The sequence below is a fragment of the Dermacentor albipictus genome, chromosome 8 (genome assembly GCF_038994185.2).
Source record: "Dermacentor albipictus isolate Rhodes 1998 colony chromosome 8, USDA_Dalb.pri_finalv2, whole genome shotgun sequence".
NCBI classification, from domain to species: domain Eukaryota; kingdom Metazoa; phylum Arthropoda; class Arachnida; order Ixodida; family Ixodidae; genus Dermacentor; species Dermacentor albipictus.
Window position 1 is genome coordinate 110,895,461 of NC_091828.1, and position 15,832 is coordinate 110,911,292.

The window sequence follows — 15,832 nt, forward strand, 5'->3', positions numbered from 1 at the left end:
CCCCAGACCTAAAAGTGATACTCATATATTTTCTTTTAAAAAATTGGGTTACGTGGCTATTGTGTGAATAAGCTTTCACTGAAGCATTTTCGTAGAAGAAAATGTTTCGATCACCTGAGCGCTCTCAAATTTCTGCATAGGTGCAAATGTTGGCTGGAGGTAAGTTTTTTTTATTCAGGTCTGAATCTAGGTCCAACAGCTAATTTGTTTTTAGCACATTGTATTGGCAACCTTCTTTCCTATGACGTCATAATTCAATGCCTTTTAAAATGTGCCGTGTAATTTTTCGGCCCAGTAAAAAGCAATAAAAATTTTGTTTTCATAATTTTTTGTATAAATTGCGGTATTTCTACAGCTACCATAATTTTTCTTTCTTTTCACCTGTGACTACGGAGTGTGCTAAAATAATTTCAAAATATTAATACGCATATTTCTGAGAAAGATACGGCCAAAGTTGGCAAGAAATGAATTCCTTCTGATATTCAAACCAAATTTAAGTAAAGGAAGCTTTAGCTCGGGTGCTCCTATCAAAATACATGTAAAAGGAGAATTGGCTTTTCTCGACAACCGCTGCCCCAAATTGGCTCATGGTTGTGACATTTAAAGAAAATTTCAATCTGGTGACTGTTGGTTACGAGTTCTTTATTGAGGTGGTCAATTTTGTTTTAATGAAAAGTATCGAAAAGTGATGAAAAATCATGTTTTCGCCACCGTCGAATTTACAACTGATTATGTTGGGAAAGAAGGCAAAAAACTAAAAAGCAAAGACCAAAAGTCACTACATCAGTCTTAGAGGGCAAAATTGAGAACACTGGTGGGCATTATACGTGACGCATGTGATTGGTAAAACCGATTTTCCTAAAGTATGTAGCTACAGATAAAGAGGACCTCAAAGACGCTCTCTATCATATGCTGCTACCTGACAGAATAAACTGCAACTACTCTGCATATTGTATGGCCTTTGAGATTCATGTCAGGTTTGACGCGCCGTGTTTCACAGTGGTGATCTCGGAAGCTATAAACGCGGAACGATACTCTTTTGTGTTGTTTTGTTGAGGACTATATTTTACCGTGTGGGAAAGAGCGATGTGCAGGCAACAAAACACGTGTTTTTTCTTGCGGTGTCTCAACCATAGGATTTCGCCATGATATATGTGTAAGCGAGTAGCAGTGTCGATTCATTACACCATTAGTTCAGGGACGCTAGAACATTATACACACCAACAGTTAGCGTAATGTATGCGACGGCAGCCGGAATGCTGGATCGGAAGCACATGGGAACGCCATGTGAACATCTTCAGGGGGCAACTTTTAGTCTGATTAAAAATGCTGGCGAGATATAATGGAAAGTGAATCAGCTGAATAAATAAATTGTGTTTCGTGTGTCTCTAAAGTAGATGATCCGCGTAACCTCGATGCAATATGTGTAGTTATTCTGTCGATAGGGAAATGATATTCGCAGACTCAGTCAAGGTGCTCTTGCACGAAATACTCAGCAGTCACTACCACGCAATTTTATGGAAGCACAACAAAGAATGTTGGTAATTTTTTATAGGAAATCGATATTGGCACAATCAGTCAAGCAGCTCTAGCATGAAATACTTGGCAGTCGCTACCTCACAATTGTATATAAGCACAACAAAGAAAGTTGTTATTCTATCGATAGCGAAATGGTATTGGCAAACACAGTGAAGCTGTTCTTGCACTAAATACCTAGCAGTCGCTGCCGCGTAAGCGCTATGAGAAACGTCACTGAGAAAGGCGCGTAGTTCAGCATAGTGATGCTCGCTTGTTCAGCGCAGTGTCTTTTGCGACTGCTATCGCTTGATTGTTTCGGTTACTCCAAGTTTTTGTAACTTATGAGGACCCTTGTCCGAGCGCTGCAGCACGGAATACGTTATCTGTTCTGGCATGATTTGCAGTAATCAGACGCCTGCGCGTGGTTGGAGTAACCTAATTCCTCAAGCGACCTTGCCTAAATATGGAATGGGTGCACTTGCGTACACATTTTGCAGCACACTGTCGAGCTCAATGCGAATTGCAACGCTAGCAACCGTTTTTTTTTCATATCTTTTTTTTTCTGTGAAGCCGCTGCCATCATACGTTGTGAGCCAACACATACAAAAAAAAAAGACCGATGAAAGCGTTGCTAATAGTGCCATACCGCAACGGCACTATTTGCACCGTGGTAATAAGGGAAGTGGCACTTCTTGTTTTATTAGAATTACTGACTAGTCTATGCCGCATCGCAATTCGTATTGAATGCGATAGTGCATTTCACCTGCGTAGGTGTAATAAAAAAATTTCCGCAGTAGTAAACTAGCTCATCGTTATCCATAATGCGATCTCCGTCATCACCAACTGATTTCTAGGAAGTGGATAAGGTAAATCTGTGATGTCAACACTGAAGGCTGAAATTGGCGGATACACCTCTTCTTGGAAAAAACCGAACGGCTTCTGAGTTTTTTGCTCTGAATGGGTCTTCTACTTGAATGCCTGTTAAGGTTTTGTGAAGAAAACAAGAGACTACGTCTTCCAAAGTGTTTCTCTCAGACAGAATGGTCCACGAAGCATGCTCACTTTTATGCGTTTCTATCAAAAAGAAAACCTCAAACTTCAACTCCTGACATTTCTTTACTGTACTACATAGACGCTCAAGGTTCAACTCCAGCAAAAATTTCTTCGCTTGATCTTAGACTTCTTAGGTTTAGTGTGTGCCTTCTGCACGTTTTTTGTTAAAGCGGTTGACGCTCTTACAGAAAGCCGTCCTTCGGTTAGGAGGACGAAGTACCATTCTTTATCAGCGGTCAATACTTTCACTTCGTTATGTCTTAAAAATTGCACAAGGGGTTGGATCTTTTGCACTCTGCCACTCCGGTTTCCTTGAGATTTGGCGAACAAGTAAAACCACTGAGAAATGCACCTGAATTTGACATTTACTTCTGCATGCCTGGACATTGATCTAACGGTGGCTATCTTATTGACTGGATGTAGGCAAGGTTCTAGGCATAACTTTTGGCCTAATTTAAGAATGTTCATGTACTTATCTAAAACTACAATATCGGTCAGGTTCAGCACTTTGGTCATGAGCTTCGGTTTCTTCTCCTTGGGGATAGGTTGCGCCGGACGTTGCTACAGACTAATTCCGGCTAATACTGGCTTGTCCTAGACAACTCGTGGTATCGAGGGCACTCTCGTTGTCTTCCTTTCATGAATCCGCAAACAGACTTGACGCAGTCTCGCAGCATCCTGGCTTGGCTCATTCATTCGCACTGCAAGATCTTGCAGATCCTTCTCGTGTGGCCAACCGTGCGGCAAAAAATTCTGTACGGAGCCATAACTTCTTCTGGACACGTGCCCTGGTGAAAGGCCAAGACGCAACCCTTGCACCTCTTGGCATCTTGGACGTCTTGCACGTCTTGCAATCTTAGCCATGACACGTGTCCAGAATAAGTTGTGCCTCTGCGCGGAATTTTCTGCCCCACGGTTGGTCAAACCAGAAAGATTTGTAAAATCTTGCGGTGCGATGGAGTAAGCCAGGCCAATATACTGCGGGACTGCCTCAAGTCTGTTTGCGGTTTTATGAACCTGAAGCGTCTATGTAGCACAGTAAACAAAAGTCAGGGGTTGAACCTTGAGGTTTTCTTTGAGATAAAAAAACATAAACCTGAGCAACCTTTGCGCACAATTGTGTCTGAGAGAAACACTTGGCAACACGTAGTTTCTTGTTATATTCAGAAAAACTTAACAGGGCTCCAGGTAGAAGACCGATTCAAAGTAAAAAACTCAGAAGTTGTTCGTTTTTTTCTAGAAGGGGTGTATCCAGCATGCACAGCCTTCATCATTGACGTCACACATTTATATTATTGCCTTTCTCAAAATCAGCTGATGACGACAATCAAAGATGCATTATGGATAACAATGAGTTTAAGCTCAGGAATGAGGGTGACGTCCTGGTTCAGTCATTTCTCGAACTCTTGGTTTTTTAAATTCCACGTTCATTATGTGGGATAACGAGGTTAGGATTCAGAAGCAGGGGGTCTGCGTGGGCTCTCATGTCGTACCGATTCTTGGCAAGATCTTTCTCGGCAGTGTTAAATAATAATATTTGGGGTTTTACGTGCCAAAACCACTTTCTGATTATGAGGCACGCCGTAGTGGAGGACTCCGGAAATTTTGACCACCTGGGGTTCTTTAACGTGCACCTAAAACTAAGCACACGGGTGGTTTCCCATTTCGCCCCCATCGAAATGCGGCCGCCGTGGCCGGGATTCGATCCCGCGACCTCGTGCTCAGCAGCCCAACACCATAGCCACTGAGCAACCACGGCGGGTTTCTCGGCAGTGTTGACCGGGAACTTGAGAGCTCCTTGGCATGAACAATGATTAAGTGTTTCAGGATTGTTGACGACTACTTTGCAGCTATCCACAATAAAACAAGTTCCAAAGGTATTGGTGTTATTCTCGCAGCCTTTGATAAGAAAGGAATGGGTCTCAGACTTACTCATGACCTGCCAATTAGTAATGACATTTAATTTTTGGATTTACAGATAATATTAACCGCACAACGTGTTTGTTGGCAGTAGTGGCTGAGGACAAGAAAACGAATTCTAAACAACGCGCCGGTGCACTCAAAACTAGTGAAAAGAGGCAATGCTAAAGAATGCCATCAAATCGCCAATCTGAGCTTTTTGAAGCAGCCCAATCATCTAGAAAAGGTCAGTTTTTCAATATCTATTGTCGTATCAATATGTGAAGGGATCGTGAAGAACATAGAAAGAGTGGAAGCACCCCAGAAACAGATTGAAACCGCAAAAAGTTTGCAATCATCCTTTATGGACATCAGATTGGGCATGCGTTAAAAAAAAGGCAGCCATGAAATATGGTGTACAAGTCGTCTTTTGAGCTAAAAACTCGTTAAACAAGATTTCCAATCGCGCCAATAGACCAAAACAGGCGTCCAAGCTGCCCCGCGTCAAACACACGGGGCAGCTTGTGGCATGCTCTGTGGGAGTGGTCTACGTTATTCCACTTTCATGTGGCAAAAAGTACTTTGGGCAGACGGGACATTGCCTTAACATCCACCTTAGGGAGCACCAAGGTGCGGCCAGGAATGCAACAGGCTCGAATCTGAGCACGTATTGTTGAAATTGCCCATGCAAATCTTGTTCGAAAAAAACTGAAATATTATAAAAACATAGAAATCAAATCAACCACGAAATTATGGAACCTACTTCATGCATGTCAACTAAACCGCATGCATTAGTCAGACATATCTTTCAGCATAATGAGGAAATAGAGTTTTCTTCAATAGCAAGATAGGCTGACACTCTTTCACCACTTGTACACGGTACTTGACATGATCGTATTCTCTGTATATTTAATCACTTGTGTGAAAAAATAAACTAGTTGTTAGTCTGCACTCGTATCGCGCACATCCTTTTTTCCTTCGTCCGGGTTGTGCTGCCCACCCCTAGGAATATGTTCAGTCACCCACTCGCCCCGCTTGCCGTGTCAATACAATATTCAACCTGAAAACGAGAAGAGTACTGTTGTGTTAGTATTGTTTTACAACACTTGGTTGGATTTGCAGAGGGATACAATATTTTCATTATTACCTTTGTATATTACGTGATAATAGCTCGATGGTGATGGTGGTCTTTTTCTGCACTGCCTTACTTTTTGGCGCATTGTTCACACCTGCCGCATTAAACTAGTTCTTTACGCCAATATTTTGCGATGGTTTTGTACTTATTAGGTGTCTTAATTCCTTTGCTATTTACGTTTTTCTTGGTTCTCGTTCCCAGGTAACACCTATCCTTCCCACAGTTTCGAGCTGCTTAAGCTTTGGCAGAGGACGAGGTGCATGGACGCTGATTTTATTATTAACTGCTTGCATCAAGGGCATCTATGTTAACCAGCTGGCTAACTTCTTGATCAGTCGGGCTACACACGTGGCCGCAGACCTGCGGGACGAGTTCTCATCGCAGTCATCTGACCTGCGATTTGCCCCATTAGCTGACCTCGCATTGGCGGCACTGCCTTTCATCGACGCGAGAGAATACTGTGTCCCTCATGGCGGCTGCTTGGTGGTCTACGTGATCATCACCGTCCATGTTATTCGTCAGCAAAGAAAACTACTGGCACAAGCACGACCCGTGGTCGCAGTACGTGTTTTCACTATAAGCTTTTGTGCATAATTGTGTGATGGATTAGGGCACACGTGTGAAGAAAAGATATTGCCATGCGGAGGAAGACGATTGGTCATCGTAATATCATGAAGCATGTTTTAAAGCATGCTTTTGTGATTCTTTATGTAGTTTACGATTATGCACTAGAGGCTCGGCCAGTTCTGAAAGTGGTGGTAGAGGCGTGCACAACGGACAATCTGCATGCCATGATGTAATTCGCTCCTATTATCACAAAGTTTTCTTCACCTCCTTTCTTATTGGCGACTTTAATTTTCCTAACATGGTTTGGAACAACCATCTACCTAACTTACTATCCTTTTCTGATTCAGAAGAATTCTTGGTTATTTGTACGACATTTCCGTGAAATCGGTTGGCTACACAATCCACAAGAATCGCATCCGATTCCGTAAACATTCTCAATTTGATCTTAACCAATCGTCCCGATTATAACTATTATTATTTATTATTATTATTATTGCTTATCCAGTATTAGTGACCATCTAATACTAAATATTCACCTTAATACTTCATTTCCGAAACTTCCAAATAGTAACAATAAAAAATCATTAGAGACTTTAAGAGACCTAACTTTGAAGCAATAAATAAAGAGCCGTATCTATTTCTTAACATATTCTCGAGGGATTTTGAACATTTTACTGTGCAGTCAAACCGGAATATATTTTCGACAGAGGTAAATCACTTTTCAATAAGCACATCCCAACCCGTACTATAATTTGCAACCCGCGCAAGCCTTGGTACAACACTCATTTAAAGCGGCTATCCGACAAAAGTACAGGACTGTCGTTCTGCAAAGCAATAACCCACTGACTAATGATGGAAAGCCTACACATTAGCAACTAACGCGTATCTAGCCACACTCAAATGCGCTCAAGAAACGCTCTTCTAAACCACATTACCATGTACGTTGACAACTTATGTAAAAACAAAAATTATGATGCGTCATACATCCGCTTTCCGATGTTTCTATCGCTTTTAACAATTGCTCTGAGAACCCTTTTCCCAAGAACCTATGCGCAACTCTCCTGAATAATACCTTTGTTAAAAATTTCTCATGCACTACGGATGTTGAACTACCTGTCTTGAGTGGCAAACTTTTTAATTATGTCTCTAGTGACTGTTGAAGTTTCCAGTGTTATTTGACTAACACATTCATTGAATATACATTCGTTCCCCGGCTTTGGTAACATCAGTGCTAAATTTATGAAAAACACCTGCTCTTGCAATTTCATTATATTAACTAAAACATTCCAACAATCGCTAAACACATAAACTGTTCTGTCAAAATGAAAACAGGAAAAATTATTCCTTCGCACAAATTCGCCAGCAAATCATCGCCTACAAATTATCATTAAACAGCACCTGCTGCAAACTACTAGAACCTATCTTTACTGACCTTGCAGATTTTCTTGAGTCTAATTAATTTTTTCGTCATCACAACATGGATATCAAAAATCATTCTCATATGAATCGCAAGTATTAACGTTTAATCAAACACTATACCAAATACTTGACCCTTCTTCTTTTGCCAATTTCATATGTTTACATTTTTCTAAAGCCTTTGGCAAAGTGTGCGATATATTCTACTTTATAAGCTAAGCATATGCAACCTTGATCATAATGTTCCAAAATGGATAGTCACTTCTTGTTAAGCATTCCTATATATATATATATATATATATATATATATATTGCTACGGCATGAGCCGGGCGAGGAGAAGAGGAAGAAGAAGTGAGCTGGTGCAGCCTCAGGACGCCATCTTGACTTTATCATCCATCTCGTCCCTTGAATAAAGCCGGTTTAACATTAACCGTAACAGTTTTGTGGTGGAGGTGCGGGGTACTTCAACCAAGACGACGGAGCTGCTGCAGCAAGTGCCACGCCGGAGCCGACGCCTCGCTCGACTGCCTCCAACACCACTTGAGATCCCGATGTCCCACAGCAGCGACGAACAGCCTTCTCTGGCTGCTCCAGTGCGAACAACCGGCGCCTGGATGCATCAGATGGAGCCCCGCCCTTTCTCTGGAAAATTCGGCGAGGACGTGGAGGAATGGCTCACCCACTACAAGCGTGTGAGCAAGTACAACGGCTGGAACTCCACGACTCAGCTCGACAATGTGGTTCTGTTCCTCACAGACACGGCGCTAGTGTGGTTCGAGAACCATGAAGATACGTTCACAACGTGGGACAGCTTCGTTACTCACCTCACAGAGTGCTTTGGCGATTCCACCACGAAACGGAAGCGGGCGGAGCAGACATTGCTTCAGCGCGCTCAAGTCCCAGGTGAGACCTGTACTACGTACATAGAGGCGATCCTGAAGCTTTGCAAGACTGTCAATCCTCGAATGTCCGAAGAGGACAAGGTTGGACACCTTCTCAAAGGCATAGCCGAGGATGTGTACAATTATTTAATCGGCAAGGAGAGTCTCGCCTCGGTCGCCGACCTCATCAAGCATTGCCGCACATTTGAGGCCTTGAAGCTGCGCCGTATCACGCCAAAGTTTGGCAGGCTAGCCAATGTCACCACGGTGGCAAGCGTTGACGAAAACAACTACAGCTTTCAATTTGACCTTGCGGCAACTATAAGGCAAATAGTCCGTGAAGAACTTGAACGACACACCAAAGGGGCGGATGTCGAACAGCTTGGTTGCACTTCCAACCAACCTCAAGAACATGCATCTGCTGTGTCAGCATTGTCTGCCACGCCAGGCGTTCCAGACTGTCGAGTTGATCAGCTGCGACAGCACCGACGTACCTTTCCCGACGACATGACGCACGATCAACGAACTCGTCGAGCTACCACCACGAATCGCAATTCGGAAGATCGCGTTTATTATTCGCAGCGTCCCAGGGTTGACTCCGAGGCATACAACGTCGGTCGCGCATCTCCTGTATGTTACAGCTGTGGCGCCTCAGGACACATTGCTCGTTTTTGTCGCCGGCGCCGACAGACAACAACATATGGCCCACCACCAACGTGGCATAATTTTGAACGTGATAGTTACGACGATCGTTGGCCGATAGACCCTGCAAACACCACAGGCGCGCCACCTCGGAATACCTTCCGTCAGTATAGTAGAAGGAGTGGCTCGCCAGCTTCTGACCGCAGCCTGACGCCCCCAACCAGTCGCCAACGCCGTTCACCGTCACCACGGCGACGTGCTACGTCTCCACCGCCGTCGGGAAACTAGCCGGCGCGGCCGATGGAGGTAAGGTCGCCGGACAGTCTGTGTATCTGCGAAATACTCCTCTGCCTATTATGATGGTGAAGAACAAAGTGCGTGTGTTAATTGATAGTGTACCTGCAACGGCATTAGTGGACACTGGTGCTACCGTTTCCGTCATGAGTGTGACTTTCAAAGAGAGACTGGGTAGGAAAGTTATGTTCCCGTGGAATGATGGTGTGACGTTTCGTGGTGTCAGCGGAGAGTGCCTAGTTCCCCTTGGTATTTGTGTTGCAAGTGTTTTATTCGGAGGAGAAGATCTTAAAACAGAATTTCTCGTACTGCCGCGATGCACTCACGATGTGATTCTCGGGATTGACTTTCTTCAGGATTGTGGTGCATCCGTTAACTGTGGCACAGGCGAAATTACTTTGAATAGCGCGCTTCTCGCCACCCTTGCCGACACATCCTTACCAGTGAAAAACTATTGTGTTGTTTCGAACGATTTGCTGCTACCGCCTTGGTCGCTGTCACGTATCCCTGTCAATTTCGCTGCTGCCGACCTTTCATCGTTTGACGCGCAAGTCCAGCCACTTACGTCGAGCTGCGCAAAGAAAGATGTACTTGTACCACGCTCTGTCGTGAGAGTAGTGAATGGCGCCTCCAATTTGTGGGCTTTCAATTGTTCTTGCGTCCCTGCCGTTCTCCCGCGTGATATGAAGCTTGCTGAATTTGACGAGATTACTTACAGCTCCATTACAGTGCTAAGCGAGGAGGAGCAGTCTCATGCTAGCGATCCCCAAAGAAGCATTTCTGAAGAGCAGATCCTACGAATGATCAACAAAGCACTGCCCTCACATGAGCGCCGCGCTCTCGCACAAGTTTTGTGGGCACATCTTTCTGTATTCGATTTCGCACAAGGCGACAAGCAGGCTTCACTCCCTCGTTCCCGTGCTCGCCACAGAATTGACACCGGATCTGCGCACCCCATTCGGCAAAAGCCTTACCGCGTTTCTTCAGCAGAGAGGACAGTTATTGCTGAACAGGTGAAAGACATGCTGCGGAAAAGGGTTGTCCAAGAGTCTTCTAGTCCGTGGGCAGCACCAGTAATCTTAGTAAAGAAAAAGGATGGATCGTGGCGGTTTTGCGTTGATTATCGGAAACTGAATGCGGTCACCAAAAAGGATGTGTATCCGCTTCCTAGAATTGATGATGTCATCGACTGTCTACATTCCGCTGCCTACTTCTCATCACTGGATTTGCGATCAGGGTATTGGCAGATACCCATGCACCCAGACGATAAGGAGAAAACGGCCTTCGTGACACCAGACGGTCTTTATGAATTTAACGTTATGCCGTTCGGCCTTTGTAACGCGCCAGCAACATTCGAACGATTCATGGATACTATCCTCCGAGGACTTAAATGGGAAATTTGCTTGTGCTACCTCGATGATGTGGTGATTTTTGGCAGCACATTGAGTGAACATAACAGCCGTCTCAATCTTGTTCTGGATTGTGTCAAACAAGCCGGCTTGATCCTAAATGCCAAGAAATGTCGTTTTGGAGAAACCGAGACGTTAGTGCTTGGGCATCTGGTCGACAAAAACGGTGTGAGGCCAGATCCACGGAAGATTGAGGCAGTCAGCTCCTTCGAAGCACCGAAGTCAGTGCGGGAGTTGAGGAGTTTCTTGGGCCTGTGCTCGTATTTTCGGCGCTTCGTCCCAAGATTCGCCGACGTGGTGTACCCCCTAACATGTCTTCTCCAAAAAGCCGTCCCTTTCAACTGGACATCGGCTTGCGACGACGCGTTCCGTCAGCTGAAATTTCTCCTAACATCAGGGCCCATATTGCGTCACTTCGATGCATCCGCACCTACGGAAGTGCACGCTGATGCCAGTGGCATCGGCATCGGTGCCGTACTTGTGCAACGTCATCAAGGAGCTGAACACGTTGTGGCTTATGCTAGTCGCTCTTTGACTAAGGCGGAACGCAATTACACTGTGACCGAGCAAGAATGCTTGGCAGCTGTTTTCGCTGTCCACAAATTTCGACCTTATATCTACGGACGCCCGTTCACTATCATTACTGACCACCACGCGTTGTGCTGGTTGGTGAATCTCCGTGACCCGAGTGGACGACTGGCACGTTGGGCTCTTCGACTGCAGGAGTACGACTTCGTTATTTCCTACAAGTCCGGGCGTCGCCACGCAGATGCGGACTGTCTCTCCCGCCTTCCTCTGACGACGACGGAGTGTGACGAAGACAATTTTGATGACTGTTTTGCTCCCATTTCTTCTACATTCCCAGACTCGATGACTTTCAAAGCAGAGAAGGAAAATGATATTGGTTTGGAACCTATATTTGTAGCCGCATCGCGTCCTGGAGCCACCGGTCGATTTTGTGTCCGTGACGGCCTGCTTTACAAGACCAATTATTCTGTTAAAGGCGCACGCTTCCTTCTGGTGGTGCCGCAGAGTCTGCGAACGGACATACTGAGAGCCATGCACAACGATGTGACCTCTGGCCATCTAGGATTCATAAGAACTTTGAACCGGACACAGGAGCGTTTTTACTGGCCCAGAATGCGGGACACGGTCAAGCACTACGTCGCCAGTTGCGAACAATGTCAACGCTACAAGCGCCCTACGACCGCTCCGCCAGGTCTTCTCCAACCTCTGCCGCCGCCTCGCCTGCCATTTGAACAAGTGGGTATCGATCTTCTGGGCCCATTTCCCCGATCATCTAATGACAACCGATGGGTGATCGTATGTGTCGACCATCTGACCCGTTACGCGGAAACGGCGGCCGTGCCATCTTCAACAGCTGCGTCCGTTGCAACGTTTTTGCTTCGATTCATTATTCTTCGACATGGTCCCCCCCGTGTGATCATTAGCGATCGCGGTCGGCAGTTCGTTGCGGACGCCGTAGAAGAACTGTTTCGTCTCTGCAGTTCGCAGTTCCGTCATTCAACGCCTTATCACCCTCAGACAAATGGGCTTGTCGAACGTACGAACAGAACTCTAACTAACATGCTGGCCATGTACGTATCTTCCGATCACAAGGACTGGGATGACGTACTCCCCTTCATCACCTATGCGTATAATACTGCAAAGCATGAGACGACCGATTACAGTCCTTTTTATCTCCTTTACGCCCGTTCACCGCTAAGCTGCATTGACACTATACTACCGTTTGACTTTCACAGCGAGTACTCTGTTGCCAAGACGCTTTGTCTTGCCGAAGAAGCCCGGCGTATCGCTCGTCTTCGTACTGTGGCATCCCAAGACCGATCGAAAGAGCGCTATGACAGCCGACACCAGTCTGTCTCGTACGCCAAAGGAGACTTTGTGTGGTTGTGGACTCCGCAACGTAAACGTGGCTTATGCGAAAAGTTTTTACCCCAGTACACGGGCCCATTTGTCATTGTAGATCGCTTGAGTGACTTGACGTACGTAGTGGCACGCTTGACGTCGACTGGTCGTCGGTCTAGCCGGACCCAGTTAGTACATGTTGCCCGTCTTAAGCGGTTTCACCCTACGCCTTCCGAGTGATTTGGACTTGCCCAGCGGGCTTCGTCTGGCAACCGGGGATTGCTACGGCATGAGCCGGGCGAGGAGAAGAGGAAGAAGAAGTGAGCTGGTGCAGCCTCAGGACGCCATCTTGACTTTATCATCCATCTCGTCCCTTGAATAAAGCCGGTTTAACATTAACCGTAACAATATATATATATATATATAATATGTGACAATGACACAGTGGCAAAACTTACCTGCTGTTTTCTGTTACAGGCGTGGTACCAACGGATCTCAGACGTGCTGGTGCCCGGGAGCGACATAAGCTCCTTCCTGTTGCTCCTTACTGGAGCAGCAAAGGAGCTGATGGTGATGTACTGCACGACGACTGATTATTACCCGGATTCCGTAGTGCTGGGTAAGTGAATGTGGATATTTACATTTTTGTTTTCATAGCTTCTCCTTCGCAAACACTTTCTTAGACTTTCTCGCAATATAAAAATTTAATAAGAGAAGGAAATAAGTGTGCGTACAACAATGGTGATTGTCAATGGGAGCGAATAGCCAAGGTATTCTAGCGAGGTATTTGCTTCAATTTGAAGTTGTGGGAAGTCATTCATGAGCATTCCACCAATGTATTGATTGGTTCAGGCACTCCGAGCTGTCACGGTGCAGTGCGCGCCTCAAAGAGCTGTACTTGTTATGTTGAGCATCACAACTGTCGTGTGAGAGCACATGGCCTTTGCATCGGCATCTTTGGCGGCGAAGGTTTGACTACCGACCATCAGCAACCGACCGCCACAAATACGGGTAAAAAAGACAGAGAAAGCTAGCTATTCACATATTAAAAAAAGATCACTTGTGCTAGTTAGATTCTTCTCGCCCTTCACTTATGTTGATGTCACATAATTTGTCATTTATCTTTTTTTTCATATACGCCTGAACATTGTATAGGAACAGTTTTTAAAAAAGAATGCAATGAAATGCAGTTCGCCGAACTCGTAGGTCAGTGGAGCTTACCATACGGGTATCATATAAGCAGGTGGAGGTGTAGTGACAGTCTCCTTGATCCCGTAGAAGTAGCAGTAAGTTAAACAAAGAACGAAAGGAACACTCCAAAGGCTGGTGTGATCCCTAGTGTGTTCTATGCTAACATGTGAACCCTCACCCCTACATTTCACTTGCTGCCTCGTTCCTTCCTTGTGGCCGCCACTGAATGTGCACGCGGTGGTATTCATGGGCTACCCTAGTTTCTTTTTATTCATAACGCCACTGCATCTATGCACGAGTTTCTATGGCAGATTCGTATTGTAGTTGTGAGCCAAGTAGGGTTTTGTAGAGTGTTAGTTTTATAGACGTCGGAACAGTAGAAAAATTGCGATGAAGATATCCTAACATGCGATTAGCATTAGCATGCATATCCCATGACAGATCATTATATATGGGAACGCTACGGTATTTGTGAGTGTATGTCGCCACCCTTGAAAACGACGCTTTTGTTCAAAAGTAGCGAATTTCATTTTTTATTATTTTAACAATCTACAGACATTCAGAATTGTGCTGCTGCAAAATTATGCTTTTATCTGTTTCTGTCCAAACGTTATGATTTTTCTTCAAGTACCGGCAGACCTCTCTGAAACCAAAACTGCCATTTTGTAAAAATGAAACCTACATTTCAATCATTAAACTAAACTTATGCTTGTGCTCAAATACGCAGGATACGTTTAGGTTAGTTTGTGGCGACGTATTTTAAAGGTTGATAGGATTGAGCAATGGTGGTCGCAATATTTTCTTTATTCAAGTTGAACAAATTGCCACATGGGGGCGCATGACCTGACATCGTGTTTACACTGCAGCGACGCGTTGTACCGCCATTTAAAGTTACTGTTTTGTCACTTCAGTGGCCTACATTGTTTTCTTACATGATATAAGAAGTCATGGCTAAGCTCCGAGTGAAGCAAAGGCCGAAACGCCAGTTCTACGGCAATCGGTACACGACGAACTATTCGACGAAGTGTGACGTGAATGTGGCTGTTTCCGCAAGTGAAGTGAAACTGGGCCAGTTGCAGGAAGACTGTGAAGTGCCACCGGAAGGTGTTGTGCTACAGGGGCACAGGATTATATATGTCGGAATTCTTACCTGTTTTGTCGTCGCTGGCGTGCCCGAAATGCAAAAAACATTTTACTGAAGCTTGAGGAGCGTTCACGCAAAGGGGTATGTTTTGCATACGCCGTGGGATGTAGTGCATGTGCCCACGAATATTTGTTTTCCTCATAAAAAAAGAAAGCTGCAAGTGCAGCTGAAAACAACGTTCCGCTTGTCTACGCTATGCGCCAGCTGGAGAAAGGGCATGCTGGTGCACTGACATTTTCGAAGGTTATGAATATGCCACTGCCACTTTGTCATTCCGCCTATGACAAGGTTTCTTCCAAGCTCTGTGATGCCGCAAAATTGTCGCGTCAAAGTCAGTGATGGATGCTGCTGCACAAGTGCACCATGTTGTCGGCAGTAACGAGTGTGGCATATCGGGCGACGGCACTTGGCTAAAGCGTGGGCACTCTTTGAATTGTTGCGTGTCTCTTATATCAGCGGACACAGGAAAGGTGATTGACGAGGAAGTAATGTCCAAAAAGTGCAAGGCATGTGGAAATATGAAGAAGTGTTCCACAAGCATGGAGTTCGAAGAATGGGAGGCGAACCACACTGATTACCAAGCCAACCAGACAGGCAGCGCTGGTAGCATGGAGGCGTGAGAACATTGATATTTATGGAGATGACGACTCGAAAAGCCATGCGGCTCTCAAACATATGTGCGGAACTGGCACTGCGCGCAAAGTGAATGCATTGGGCACGCGCAAAAGCGTGTCGGATGCCGACTGATGAAACTGAAAAAGACCGTACGTGGACTTGGAGGCAAAGGGAATTTGACGGATGTTATGACCGATA

General features: G+C 45.3%; 1 protein-coding gene across 11 annotated transcripts in view; it reads left to right on the forward strand.

Annotated features, from left to right (window-relative positions):
• LOC135917133 (uncharacterized) overlaps window positions 1-15,832 on the forward strand; it is a 94,530-nt gene that overhangs the window by 33,326 nt on the left and 45,372 nt on the right. For 9 of the 11 annotated variants that reach the window (XR_011508064.1, XR_011508063.1, XR_011508062.1 and 6 more), the window contains 2 exons: window positions 5,807-6,166; window positions 13,162-13,303. The gene's annotated coding sequence lies outside the window, so the exon portion shown is untranslated. Of the gene's footprint in view, window positions 1-4,549; window positions 4,625-5,806; window positions 6,167-13,161; window positions 13,304-15,832 lie in introns of those variants that run through there. The other 2 variants (XR_011508067.1, XM_070524073.1) reach the window with 2 other exon arrangements.